Source organism: Melospiza melodia, chromosome 2 (genome assembly GCF_035770615.1).
Source record: "Melospiza melodia melodia isolate bMelMel2 chromosome 2, bMelMel2.pri, whole genome shotgun sequence".
Classification (NCBI taxonomy): Eukaryota; Metazoa; Chordata; class Aves; order Passeriformes; family Passerellidae; genus Melospiza; species Melospiza melodia.
Genome location: NC_086195.1, coordinates 19,137,952 through 19,152,162, shown reverse-complemented (window position 1 = coordinate 19,152,162; position 14,211 = coordinate 19,137,952). Strand labels below are relative to the sequence as shown.

Genomic DNA, 14,211 nt, shown 5'->3' with positions numbered 1-14,211 from the left:
TGTTTGATGGTTTTGAGGTTCATATTTCAGGAATTTCAAGTTTAATTTCAGTTCAGGAAAACAACAGAGGATATTTGGTCCGGGTGCAGCTTTGGGCAGTCCCAGCACCCTGCAGATGCTGGGCACTGAACACAGCAACAGGCAGCAAAGCTCAGCTCTTCTGAATTTCCTGCTCTCAGTGTGCTCAGCTGTACATGTCTGCTCTGTCCTGCAAGTGAATCATCACAACAATGAGCCTCATGGAAAGAGACCTGCCTTTATTGTAGATGGCATTTCTACTGACTTAGAGCAGAGAGATACAAGAGCCCTTCGCGGTCACTTATTTCAAAGGGAATCTGTAAACAGGAGAAGAAGGAATTTTGCAGACAAACAAAGCCAATTTTGCTAAATTGCCTAGAAGCAAAAATATTGGTAGCCAAAAATATATTTAACCCCTTCATATTTTCCCCCAGTCCTTCCTGTTATTAATCCCATACTGATGCCTTAAGGTTTAGCTTTCATATTTTCCAGATTCTCTACTGCATGAGTACATAACTCTGAACTTCATACAAAGTGTCAGCAAGTTCTGTGCACAATTTAGTTTGACAAAACAGTCCTTTTCCAGCCTGAGAACCAAGAACACCATTGCAACTTCAGGCCCAAAAAGTACAAACACCAGTGAATTGAGGAAAACAATCTGAGAGGATGGGACTTCATAACCTGAAGCTGTAATTGGACAATTAACTCCAGTACATAAATGCACCAAAACTCATAAAGGTGTGAAAACTCATGACCCATCATCCATCTTGGGTGTAGCTTCATCCAGGCTCTTGTTCTGCCCAAGGTGCATCTTTTGAAGGCCTTTTTAACAAATACCTACTTTATTCCTTTAACTCTGTCGAGCCTCTGTTCTAGGTAGCCTCTCAAGGCATCAATATAATGAAACACTTGTATATAATCCTGCAAATATCTCATATAATTCAAAACAGTATCTGTTTCTATTTAAGGCAAAGTGAAATATGTGCCACAGATGCAGGAGTAATTTCTTTTGTTGGAAAATGTCCTTCTCCCCAGACATGCAAATATTTTAGCTTTTTTTCCCTTGCTACAGCATGCTTGCTCAAGCCCAGGTATCCCTCTCTGTGTAAAGAGCATCATAACACTGGAAATAGATGATAATTCTGGCTTGCAACTGGTTTTCCTGTCAACATTTTAGAAACAAGGTTTCCTTTAGTGACCATCTCAGTCACCCAGCAGCACAGTTTGTCAGAACAGTGCTAGGTAATTGTTTAGTGAGAGTCATTTCTGTCTGTATGAGCATACTCAAAATCACTCTGACATGCACTAGATAAGCCAAGGCATATGATTTTTTTATAATTATCATGTCAGTCTAAATGGCACTGCAAGAAAGATGCTGAGCATCAGGAATATTGCAGGCATGAGAAAGGATGACATTCCCAGTCCTAAGAGCAAATCAGCTGCAGGGCCTCTGCATTACAGAAAAGGGAAATGCAGCCACAGCAGTGTTTCTCATTAAAGCCATGGCCCTAAGAATAGCTATTTACCATAATTTATTTTGGACAGAAAATAGAGCAATAACTCAGAAACTTCTATTTGCTGTTTTTCATGTCTCCCATTCAGTTTGCAAAAGTATTTATTAACCTAAAGCTTTTTGACAGCAAAAAAAAAAATAAAAAATAAAAAAACCAAAACCAATCAAACAAACAAACAAAGAAAAAAAAAAAGAAGGAAACAAAGCACACACAATTTTACACAACTTTATTTTCAGCAATCCAGAGGGGGGGATTGCTGTCAAGGGAAACATCTGGTTTGAGCTCAGGAAAGACATGTGCTAAGCATGAGTGGAGCTTTTCAGTGTCACGTGACTGAAATGCTCCAGTTCAGTTTTGTGACATTTAACAGTTCTTGAACACAACACAACACTCCTGTTGGTGCACACAAACACAGAGATGGCAATTGGGGTGCTCATAATGGGGAAGAGAATATATAAATTTTCTTTTTTTATATATCACAAACAACTCAGTAGCAAAGAATAAGGACTTGAAGAGAAAAAAGAAAGCAGAGTTACATACAAAGAAGTTGCCAACAGAGCTGAGATAAAAGTACAAGTTGTTCATTCTCCAATGGCAGCTCCTTCTTCCACTATTAAGGGACAAGAATCAGAGCGGGAGTAAACACAAGATCTCATAAACCTCCTGGTGCAAATTACACGTAAACCTGGGCACTGTCTCAGCTTCCTCAGTACAAGCCAGATCTTTCCTCTTCCTATTTTAAAGACATCACTGGACTATTTACAAAAGCATGAGTCCTGCGTGTTCTCAGTTGCTACAGTCCCTCTTCTGTTATGTATAATAAAAGTTATATACCCAGGCCATCTACTATTTTAGCCAAGTGAAATTTTTAGGAAGAAACATAACAAAAAGGTGCTTGAGAGAGAAATTTCACATCATGTGCAGGTGTGCAATTTCTTCTTTGAATGCTGGAAACTGCACACAGGGAGTTACTACTAGAAGAGCCACAGGCTTGAAATCAAGAGAACAGGAAGAGTAGAGGTAAAGTTGGTTCCTTGTTGCTTTTCAATGACAATAAAAAATCAAAGCAGATACCATGACAAACTGGAGTTACCTTGAGGACAAGGTAGATTCCATATAGGTACTGTGCCTGGGATGAGCAGAAGCACCTCTTGGTCCTCGACCTTCTGGTGATTGCCCACCCTTTACCCATCTGGCAGGGCTGGCAGAGGGGCACACACACCAGTGCCTCAGCCAAAGCCTAGTATTCCACTGCAGGACCTTCATCAGTGATTGGAACTCAGACCCAGATCCAGTGGGAGGAGACTTCCTTTCACTGATTCCAGGACAGTGATGATCTCTGGAAAAGAGCCAGAGCAGGCAGCTGGCAGGAGTCTTTCCTAAACAGGCACTACAAGATCTCCTACTGATGAGAGGCCCAAACATACTCTTCCCAGTTCAGGCCCTGGTCTACCTGCCTCTGTTTGAAGGGAAGGGCTTCTTACCTTCAGCATCTGAAGGCCCTACGCCATTCCTGAACAAAACCAAAATATTTGTTGCTCCAGTACAAATGTATCCTGAAAAGCCATACTGCAGATTTATCATGTTGAGTTGAGGTCTCTAAAATACCAGGTCCAGTCCAAAACCTGTGAAGTAATAATAAAGAGATCTTTAAAGGCTTTCACTTGGTCTAGAATGAATTACATGCTGTTATATATGGTACAAAGCTATTGGAAAAACAAAGGATTACTGTCCTGCAAGAACACTTTTTTTCTAGTAACCTGATTTCCTGGACTTTCTCAACCAGTTCAGATATACCAGCTTGCAAAAGATGAGATGACCGGTCCGGCTGTTTGTCTCTGCACAGTCACGCATACGATGGCCCTGGGACAGCGCGCGCTTCAAAGGACAAGTCTGGACTCCAGATTTTCAGTCTTCGATACGGTTTATTATTTCTTATCTACAAAATTTTCTTCCAGCCCGACCGGCAAGGCAGCCAAGGGCACTCTGACCTCCCACTGGCCGGTCCTCTATTTTTATACTAAATACTATGTACATCATATTTACCTTTATTTCCCAATACCTTTCACCCATATTAGCAAGTGCACCTTCACCAAGAACCAATCCCAAAGTGCCAACATCACCACAGAAAATGGATGACAAGAAGAAGAAAGAAGGACAAGACATGCCCTGATCCCTCCATCTTGTCTCCATAACCCCCCTGTATCAAAATCCTAAAATCTATATTTTCACCCTTTAAATACTTCATTCTTACGCCATTCATCCCCAAGTGACTCTCTTGTCCTCAAACAGGTGGCACATCCCTTGCAGGGTCAAAATCCAACCACTAGGCGCTTCTGGCAACATTCCAGGATTTCCAAGCCCCCCAAGAGTTGTCTCGGTAACTCTGGACATCCAGAGTGATGTGCTGAGTTCCCACAATGAGAGGCAAAGACTTTCTCTGCACAGCTCTGACTGTCCTGTGCCCACAGACAAACCCTGCCAGGGCTCCCAAGCACACCACGCAGATTCCCAGCTCTGTCAGGTGTCTGCCTGACACTGAATTTGTGGCTGTGGAGCCTTCTCAGAGCCTCTGCATCTGAGAAAAAATTATTTTGGATTGCTCAGTTGCTAAAATAAACACTTCCTCTCACCTCCCCAATATTCACTAAAATGGAAATTGGACCAAAGCCTGGTATTATGTATGATGTACAAAAGGGAAAGCAGATTTCTGAAATCATTACACATCCTCATTTTAAAGTGCTGTGCTTTATTTCACACCACAATCAAAAGTATTCTCCTTCAATTTTCAAGAGTAGGTTGGACAATTTAGATACAATTGCAGTCTATATTAAGTAGGAGAAAAAAGGAGAGGAGAATTTATACTTATTTATTCTTTTACTTTCATCTTATTGCTGGTTCAGTCTGACTGAATTCTAATATGTGATCTTATGCAATAGATCTTTTATTTCATTTCAGCTGCTCCATATTTGGGCTACATTTTTGATGTATTTGATGGAAAAAATTTTTAAGAACAGGCGTGTGTTCACATTGGCATACATACATGTTTGTATGCATCCTGTTCCCCACCTATTATTCTTCTAAATTTATGGAGAGGAAGAACAAATGTTTGGATTTTTCTGTGAGTCTGTAGCAATGTCAAAGTTTAGCCCCAGCCAGCAGCCAAAGCCCAGGCAGCTGCTTGCTCATGGCCCCACTAGGGAGATCGAGGGGAGAATCAGAAGGGTAAAAGACAGGAGACTTGTGGGTTGAGATAAATGCAGTTAAACAGGAAAAGACACACCCACTAGTAAAATAAAACAAGGGATTAATTCACTGCTTCCCATGGGCAGGCAGGTGTTCAGCAATCTCCAGGAGAGCAGGGCCCCATAACTTAACGGTTACTTGGGAAGACAAACACCATCACTCCAAACATTCCCCCTTTTCTCCTTCTTCTCCCCACCTTATATCCTGACCATGATATCAAATGGTCTGGAATATTCCTTTGGTCAGTTGGGGTCACCTGTCCCAGCTGTTTCTCCTCCCAATCTCCCATGCATCACCAAGGTCCTCACCAGCATGGCAGCAGGAAAAGCAGAAAAGGCCTTGGCTTTGTGTAAGCCCTGCTCAGGGCTTAACAACAAAAACCCCTCTATGTTATCAAGCCTGTGTTCAGCACATACCCAAAACATTACCCCATACCAGCCACTGTGAAGGAAACTACCCCAGCTGAAACCAGCACAAGTAGTTAGAGCTACAGCAATTGCAAATGAAATAGAGGATGCAGTCCTTTCACGCATCAGCTACATCTCTGACTGCTGTATGAGCGCAAAAATAGCAGCCATGGAAAAACAATTGCCTTTTCAGCTATGTACAAGGCTATTTGTTTCTAGCCAGGGCTCAACACTCCTCTCTGCACAACAGAAAACAGTTTCTTCTTCCTACAGGTTTGAGCTTTGTCAGCCCCGGCCTCCTGCAAGACTAACACTGTTAGGGATAATTTCAAAGGCTGGGAGAAGAGGTTCAATTAGACAGTGGCTCATCCCTCTCTGCTCTACTGCTCACTTCTGTGCCTTGCCCACTTCCCTCCTACCAGCCTGAACTTCAATAGGACTTGATCAGATTTTGTCCCAGACTCCAACTGCTAATTAAAAAACCAAAAAGGCAGATTCACAAAATGCAATGGATCTGCTTCAGTTTCTAGTACAACAAAGCAGACTGCTATTAGAGCTGTTCCTTGGAGTGCACACACAAAGGGGCAGAAACACACCTGGTTTTACAAGGAGATTACAAAAACCCATCTGGGGAGGGGAAGCTGTGGGAGCTATGTGTGCAGGTGGGTTTGTCAGGGCAGGGAAGCCCCACAGGGATGTTTGCCATGACTCCTCACAGAGCTGCTGCAGGACTGACTACCAAGCAGCCCAGATTGGTCCATGCTCCTGCTGACAGGCCAGAGCCACCAGTGAATCTCTGCAGTCCCACCTCACCTTGGCAGAGGAGCTAAAGGAAGCTAAGGGAGAAAGGACACCACACATCAGTGTCTGGCTGATAATAAAACAACCAGATTGCTTTTTTCCAGTACCAGATTTGTTGAGGTAGCTCTTATTCCCCACTGTGAAGTGCAGGCAGACAGAGGTGTACAAAGCAGTGTGAAATATGCCTGTGAGGAAAGACTTTGCACTTGCTCTCTCTGCTGGCATCAGCACATACATGTGAGCAGCACAGAGGTGACCATCAGGGACATCGCTCTCCAGTGACTCTGAGCAGGTACCACACATATCAGCTACAGGTACAGGGTCACACCTGTCCCAGGCTGTAACTCTCCCAGTAGCTGATTCGTGTGAGGTGGTTTGGTTTCTCTTTCTGAAAGCCAGGCTCTGGAAGTATATGATGTAAATTAGCTTCTGGTTTCAGTTCTTTTAAGTACAGATTCTGTTTTGCTTGGAAGGTAGCTCTATCTAGAGTATGAATAATGGTGAGGGGGAAAAGGCAGCCAGGTACTGTTAGTGTGGGACAAACTGGGAACAGGATCTCCCTGGTGGGTGATGCTTCTGGAGGACACCAATGATCAGTCTGCCCCTTTTCCCCCAGGCTGCTCCTTCCCACCGTAAGTAAATCCCCACTTTTTCAGGAACCAGGCTAAGGAGTATGTGTTTTTCCAGCTCCCAGAAGGAGGACATCATATGCAGAACCTATTCAGACCTAAAGGATGAACAGAGTGCGTGGGCAGGGGATGTGGCTGAGAGAATCTGTCTGCAAGTGAAAGATTGGGATGGCTTTTTTGGGAAGGACAAGGTCTAACAAAAAGTCTGGGGAAGCTAGGCCCACAGAAATCACAACATCATGCAGAGTTCTACATACACACACATGCAAAAATACACACAATCCATTCTATTCCTCCACTCCTTTTTTTTTTTGGGGGGGGGGGGGGGGAAGGAAGGAAGCAAAAGCTAAGAAAGCTTATAGGCCTGGAAATATTGTAATAATAAACTGCAATAGGGAGTACTGCTTTTGTCCACATCTGTTTGTTCACTAGTACCACTCAGTAAAGCATTGTCATTATGTTACAAGAGTTCTACCATCATTACATTGCAAGGGTTCCATATTGCTAGAGTTTCATACCTCCTTAATGTTTCTCATAGGAATCTCCTCCAAGCACCAACCAATCCTCTCTTATAACACTCTTCTCATTGGCTCCAGCTGCAGCCTGTTAACATCAGGCCTGCTCCAAATCCTTAATAATTGGCTCAGCTGCAACTCTTTAGGGGGTAAGATTACTTTCTACACCACCTTTATTTACTTATGTTCTATCCCCCTACAGATAAAGAGAATTTTTTATAGAATTTATAATATTTAAAAGGAACAACTGTTATTTGATTATATTGGAGGGTAAGTTCATTATATGATTAACTGCTTACCTTAGTTATACGTTTTAGTGTGTGAGGCAATATGCTTGAATCCTTGGGAAATAGGCAGAGAGTAAGAACTTGTCCACTCTAAAACAACTCCTCAGTTTTAGGTAGCAAGAGAAGTCAAACAACCCAACAAAAGTATTGAAAATTAAATAGCAAAGTTGAGCATAATTTAGTTTAATTTGAATGTGGCTTTCTACCTTTCTTTAAAAAAAAAAAAAGTATAAACAGTGTATATCCTAATCCAATGCCTGGACTTTAAAAAGGCTGTTGGCAAATTAAAAATATTTCAGGAAAGATCTACAAAAATGATTCCTGAAACTGTGCCAGATACATTAAGTTAAACTCGCTCTATTTACTTTAGACTTTGTAGATGGATTATTTGAGCAGGTGCACACTTACAGGGAATGGGAGAGGACTAAGAGGGATGGAGCCCACTTTCCCAAGCCCTGACTGCTTCATGGGAGCTCATGCATTCCCAGAAGGACACTGGGCCATTCTGCACACCTGAACATGGGCAGCTGCTTCCTGGCCCTGGGAACCAGGAAAGATGCTCTTGGACAGAGGAGCAGCAGAGACTGTGGACCCAGGCTCCATTGCAGCAAAAGCCAGCAGATAGTCTGAAGACAGAAAATTCCAGACCAGAAAGATTTCCAACACAAGTGGCAACATGCTATTGGGCAGCATACTTACAATAATACTGGATTTTCTATCCTTTTATAATCATAAATCAGGCTCAGGTTTTGTTCATTAAAGGTACAAGCACAATCAGACAAAAAGTGCTTAAATGAAAATCTTTGGTCTCTGTGACGCAGAAAGTCAGCACAGAGGGTTGTTCTGATCTGTACGTCCTGTGAGTCTAAAGCATTCCTTCATAACAGCACAGGCAGGCACAGCCAGGACAACATGCAGCATATGACCAGAAAGAAATAATTTATTCTCTGTGATACAGGATGAATAGATTTTCACACCATTCGGATCCTTTTTTTTAACCATCCACCATATGCCGGGAGCTGGAGAGCAGTGTGCAGAGCAAGCCTGCATCTGCTTCCTCCTTCATGCTGTGCCTGCTTTTATAACAGCCCTTCCCTGGAAAGCAGCAGAAGGCATCACCAGCAGCACTTCCCAGGGTCTGGGTGAGCCCCTGCAGGGGATGGACAGTGGTGGGAGCCAGTGTAAACATGCAAGAAAGAGCTGCAAGACCATGGCATAGGTGATGATGCCTAAGCACCTTCCAGCTCAACTGTGACAGGGAAAGCTGACAAAGATGAGCATGTTTAAAATGAGAAGAAAATGTTCATCTTGATAATTCTCATGTGTGGGAATAAGTAAGTGTGAGGCTTCACTGTGAGTTGGTTCTGTGTCCACCAGATCTTTCTCTCACTGCTTGGAAGCATGTTTTAAGAAGAAGAGATCCTGCAAGTTGTGCAAAGGTCAGCTTTTATTACAGGACTATTTACTGTGCAAACTATATTAAATTGTAGTCTCATAAACAACACTTACAACTCTCACCTTTTTCTTGGCTGGAGTATTTATCCAACTTTATCCAGGTCTCTGCTCAGGGTCAACTGGAAGCCATCAGACCATCAGACTGCTTTGTTTATTCAGCTTTTAAATTTCTTTAGCTTTTATCTCATGTCATTGGGCCTTATGTCCAACAATTTTCACAGGGTGCTTGCAGTCAAAATTGACACACTTGTACATGTCATAGTTGTTTTGAATAATGATGGTATAACTACTGTGCTTATAAACATTAGCTTGCTTGTAAAAGTATTTCAAATTTTACTAAGAACCTGCCACCCCACTAGTGTTTTTTATAAAGTGATGATGGTATTACTAAAGCATCAGCAAAAGAACTGGCACATCATCCATAGCATTCACATTTAGTTCAGGTGACTAATTCTAAACTATAAATACTTCAAGATCAATTCATCACAGACTTCCAAGCACCTTGTCTCTGATGCTACAGCCCATTTCCCCTGGCACTTCCATAGCATCAGTGAATGGGAAACTCATCACCCAGTAAACTCAGTAATTATTCTTCTGCTTACTTCTTAAGTGCATTAGTACTGCCACACAATAGATGGGATTAGGTCATCAAGTTTGCTTTCTGTGTCTGGCGTTGCATGTATGACGGGGTTTCTTTTCCAAACAAAAGGCTGTTTGTCAGTGTTACTTTTGCTCTAATGCATGTAAAGCCAACTGGATAAATAGAGCAGCATTTCTGTAACCACCTCACTGCTCTGTGGTGCTCTGAAGCTCAGAGAAGATGGCCCTCTCTCAGCTCCTAGGCTGCATCTACTGAGACAGCAATTCAAGCTGGAAGGAACAGCCTGGCTTGTCACTTGTCATCCAGAAAGTATTTGAGGAGAGTGTATCATATTATTGTGTATCATATATGTATCATATCATTTGTTCAGCTAAGTTTCTGAGCACCAAGACAGCCAGATGGTTAATTCCACTACTTTGTGGTGTTTTTTTTTTAAAGGAGAAGCAGAGGGGAGGGAAGTCCCCTGGCACTGGGTTCTGGCACAGCAGGCTGAGCCACAGCACAGCAGTTGGGATTGTTGACCCAGTGAATGTGCCCAAAGATCCTTTTCAGCCACACAAAACAGTTCAGTTTTGCCATTAGCATATCAGAGGTGGAGCAGTGGTGGGAAATGGCACGGCCAACAAAGCTGGGAGCTTGGAGTCTTTGTCTGGCTGCAGCTTAGGGAGGCAGGAAAAAAAATTATAATTGGCCATTGGCCGTGCAGTGACAGACAGATGTTGACATTTTTCTCCCATGGCTGATCAAACCCCACCCTCATCCCAAGGTCTGGAGGAATGCTGTTGGCTGCCCCATTCAGGCAGGCAGCTTTCTGCCTGCTCTCCAGAGTGACAGGCCAGTATAAGCATGGTATAACCTGCATAGAGAAAACTGAGAGGGTGAGAGAAATTGCCTCTGATTTTTTTTTTTTTTTTTTGTCACATTGTAAATCAGATCGAAAATAAGGTTTTAATTCCAATTCAAAAGCACAGGCCATGCACATCAGTTAAATGCCACCGCCTAGACCACCTTTGAATCCATGCAATATCTATGGGAAGAGGTCAACCTGCCTTAGACAGCCTTCCTTTGCTTCCTTGCCAGAAAGAGATGTTTTAGGGCCCAAAAACTGCACAAGAGTTCCCACTCCCATACACTGTAAAAATCCCAGAGGAAGAGGTTCATGAGCTGTGTCAGACTGGCATCCGTGAACGTGCCCTGCTGCTTTCAGCTCCACTCCTCTTCCCTCTTCCTGGCAGCAGCCACGAGAGCAGCCCTGGTTCTGCTTCCTCCTGACCTGACCACACAGAGCTCTGGAACAGGAAGGAGGCCAGATCTGAAAGAGGTGACATTTCTTTAGACTCAGCAATAAAGTCAACCTGCACACTCAAAGGGCAACTTTTCCACTTGTTGCCCGAATCCCAGACTGATCCCTGGAGGCAGAGCATCTGCCAGTTCACTGCACATCAGACTTTCCCTAGAGCCAAGCAATATTTTTTTCTGACATTGAGTTTAGTTGCACAGAATATCTCATCCATCACTTTTTGAATATCAAATCTATCACTTTTCTGTTCAGAGTCTGCCCACCTCCATGGCTGTTATTCTGAAAACATTTCTCTACACAACGGCCCTTGCTTCTGCAGCAGCACTAGGGCAACACCTGAGGACAGCATGTAGTCATCAGCACTGCCTAGGAAACCTCTGTGAATGCCTGGCAGTGCTGTGAAGACAAGCCCAGCTGGCCAGAGGTAAGACCAATACTTGCCCAGCTCCAAACCACTCACAGTGTCCTAATAGCCCCAGCAGGGAGGAGTGAAGTGCAGATGCCAGTGTCCATGGCAAAGGGTGGCCAAGCTTTGTGTTACTGCTGAAATGGAGCAATTTCCTCTGCAGTCATCACCCTTCTACTCTCCTTCATCAAATGAGCTTCCCACAGGCTTGGCTTTCACCCAGCTTTTGGCTTTTTCCAGTGACAAATCATGATTTCATAAGGTTTTGTTTCTGCTTTGAAAGGCCATCATGAAGCCTGTATCTAAAGCATCTGTTTAGAAAATGCAAATGAGGGCAATGAGTCTATTAAATGCTGTCTAGATGCAGACTGCAGCAGAGACTGTCGAGTCTGCATTTCAAATCGACAGCTGAGCTGGATTTAGAGTTTAATGCTGTCATATTTGGCTCCTTATAAGATCAAAGACCCTCAGCCAGTCCAATGAGGAGGATGCTCATGCTGGGCATGTTTCCTTATGAGTGGAAAAAACCTGGGCCTGCAGAAAGGGCCCTTTACACCAATCTGTACTTCAAAGCCAATTGACTCACCCAGCCTGGACAAAGCAACCACAGAGAGTGGTTGCTAACTCAAAGCTCTGCTAACTCTTGCCTCAGGCCAGGTTGTGCTTCAGAGGCTTAGAGAAGGCTTAAGTGGCCCCAAACACCCAGGGGTAGGGGGATCAGACCTGTCAGCACACAGTTCAGCTCCTAGCTCAGCAGCTACTGGCCTCTTGGGAGGGTCCTGAGATTCAGGGTTGGTGTCCAAACCTACACACAGCTTCAAAGATACGTGCACAGTTGTTAAGTCCTTCATTTGTTTACAGATATAATGCACTAAGTGAATATAAAACTAGATTTCAATATGTTGGATAAATTATTTATGGCAAATCCATTGAAAATTCATGTAGTTCCTAGTAATTAGCCTAGCAAACCAAAGTGCAGTGGATATGAGGCGTCATCATTCTTATGCCATGTCCCAAAGGAAACAAATAAGCATAGAGCATAGATCTTAAATGCACCTCTACAGTCACAGCTTGGAAATGAGTTTTTATTTGCTTCAGATGTAGAGGGTTCTCAGAGCAGATTATTCTGTTTTATGCTTGGTTCTCACCCTTTTATTAGGGCTTTGCAATGTGAGCATTTCTCCAAGGAGGCATTACTGTGTGGTAATTGTTCAGCTCTTTCTACATCAGAATACAAGCTCTGTGGCCAAAAGGCCCCTTCTCAGCCCATCCAAACCCTGGGCAGGATCAGACTTAATGCTTCTTATCTCATTATAATGGCTAAGATATGTCTTGCTCTAGTCTATAGCCATGAGGGTTATTAGATCCTCAGCCCGAGTCACTCATTACAAGGGGCTCATAGCTGTTACATGGATGCAAATTCAGCCTTGCAGGATTTTGGCTGTGGAGCAAAGGGATGGGAAGGAAAGAGCAGTTTGACTCAAACATCACAGAGTAATATGTAGACTCAGAAAGGAGTGGCAAGTTTGAAATTTAACCTGATTTTCAATGGTTATTATATCTAAATCAGATCTACTTTTCAGCTGTGATGGAGCCTACTATAATGAAGAAGACAATCCCCTTCACCACTGCTGATCCAGTAGGGGTATTTGAAGAGACCATCCCATTTCCCATTTAAATTCATAGCGTTTAGTCTAGGTTATATTCTGTGTTGGGATGGGAATATTTGTATTTACACAGTTTATAGATTAAGTTATTGCGCTTAGAAAAGTAATGTAAACAAGCTTGAAAAATTTCAACAAGTAACCTTTGGGATACAACAATTTTAAAGTGAATCATACAATTCAAATTAGCAATTATGGTGATGTGACACCTAAATGTAAGTTTTGGTACAGATTTACAGATGCCTTCTGTTCACATTACTAAGCTAAATTTACAGTCAAGCAATCCAAACTCAGATTGGAGAGTCAATACAGACTCAGATACTGTAGCATCTACTTCTTTTTTCTCACAACAAATCTGAGAACTGAACAAAAGATGGCAAAAAAACCTTTTAAAATGATCTTGCAACTGCTAAAATTAATGCACCTTCATTTACGCCTATAGCCTATAGCAGGGAAAGAATACCTTACTAATTACTTACTATTTACTAAAAATGCTGTGCTCTTCACATTTTCGTGTCAAGGTTGTGTTACGATCCTATATTCTTTGCATAGGTCACCTTGCTGCAAAATAATAAAAAATAATATTTTCTAGTGAGGGTAACAGAAACATTAGTAACTGGCTTGATTTGAATTCCGATTAAGGAAGGACATGGCTGATTTTTAAATAAGCAGGTGCTAAAGAAAACCCCAGATCAGATCCTGTGCTTGTATGTAATTTCTTTATACTTGCTAAGAGGGAGCCTTGAAGGTCATTTGAAATGTGGCTGGTTTTCCAGGGCTCCCCTCAGTCATGCAGGGTTCCCTGCTGCTGCTGTGTCACACCCAGACCTGACTTCCTGTGGTCTCCCTCTCCTCACTGCTGGTGTTACAGAATCTCCTGCTTATGGGCACTGCTCTTGGCAAGCCCTCCAGCAAATGCCCAATTTTGAAAGGGAGCTGGCTTGACTGTCCATCCATCCATTGTCTCCCTCTCTGCCTCCCAGCAGATAATTTAGGACTTCAAGCACATCCATCCACAATCAGGATGAAAAATGTACAGAGCTGTTCTTTTTTAAGATGACCACCTCAATACGCGTTTTGACAGCACAAAAGTTTATTTTCAGCACAGGATGTAATCTATTGCTTAAAAAGCCTTGCATGATCTATCCCCCTCACTTTCCTTGTTCATGGACATGCAGCACAGGGAGTTGAAATACCTTAACAAACAGCGCTGCAGGGTAGAAAGGCAGTGAGTACATTAGCATGGGAAAGAACACTTGCTATACTTGATATTCAATGCCCAAAGGCTGGTGGAAGACAGCTAAATTATCACACATGAAATTCCCATCTCCCTGGAGATGAGTTTTTCTGCTGAGGAGGTAGGAATGG

The 14,211-nt window shown here is 42.9% G+C and overlaps 1 long non-coding RNA gene across 1 annotated transcript in view; it reads right to left on the bottom strand.

The window, feature by feature from the left end:
• Positions 1-1,741: 1,741 nt before the first annotated feature.
• LOC134415079 (uncharacterized) overlaps positions 1,742-14,211 on the bottom strand; it is a 30,062-nt gene continuing 17,592 nt past the window's right edge. Inside the window, exons 2-3 of the long non-coding RNA XR_010026920.1 lie at positions 3,017-3,157; positions 1,742-2,871 (exon numbers count right to left, since the gene is read on the bottom strand). This is a non-coding gene — a long non-coding RNA (uncharacterized LOC134415079). The remainder of the gene's footprint in view (positions 2,872-3,016; positions 3,158-14,211) is intronic.